Raw genomic sequence first — 935 nt, forward strand, 5'->3', positions numbered from 1 at the left:
ATATATATATATATATATACACGTATATATGTGCGTATGTGTGTGCGTATGTATGTGTATGTATACTCATGAACATACACCTAGAGTAGACGAGTCAGCCCCTGAGCTATGTTTTGTTATATTCAAAATATTAAGACAAATCCTACCATTTATAGAACTGAACTCTGTCTTCTTTTTTTTTTCTATTACATTCCTTAGACTTCAGTATTTGCATAAAAGTGTATATATACATATAAACACATATATACATATATATGGATATGTATATATTCATACATACATGCGTACATACATACATATATCTAAATATAAATTCACATATACATTCGTACATACACACATACGTACTACACGAATACATACATACATACATACATACATACATACATACATACATACATACATACATACAATATATTCGTGATCAGGCTCAACTATTTTGTTAACACTTGACCAAACCAGAATTTGTCGAACTTTCTCGAACGATTTACTGTCATAACTTGACGTCAAATGAACACAACACAGAACGAGGCATCAGACAGGCACGTGATTACATGTGTGTGTGTGTGTGTGTGTGTGTGTGTGTGTGTGTGTGTGTGTGTGTGTGCCTTGGCCTGACCATTAATCCTTTTGTAGCTAAAATAATATTTTTTCTTCAGACGTTACCTTTCTTGACAAACGCTTTGCAAAAAATCTCTTAGCGATATTCCACCTGTAAATGGCACCCAGACATAGGCACGCACTGCGCATACGCACTGCGCACACGCACTGCGCACGCGCAGTCATATATATCTGTGTATATGACTGATATTTTGTTTTAGTTTTTACTTTACGTATGTCTGCGTATGTCTGTATTATGTATATATCTATTATCTATGTATACGTTGATGCATATTAATAGATATATGTATATATATATATATATATATATATAT

This window comes from Octopus bimaculoides, chromosome 4, assembly GCF_001194135.2.
Source record: "Octopus bimaculoides isolate UCB-OBI-ISO-001 chromosome 4, ASM119413v2, whole genome shotgun sequence".
NCBI classification, from domain to species: domain Eukaryota; kingdom Metazoa; phylum Mollusca; class Cephalopoda; order Octopoda; family Octopodidae; genus Octopus; species Octopus bimaculoides.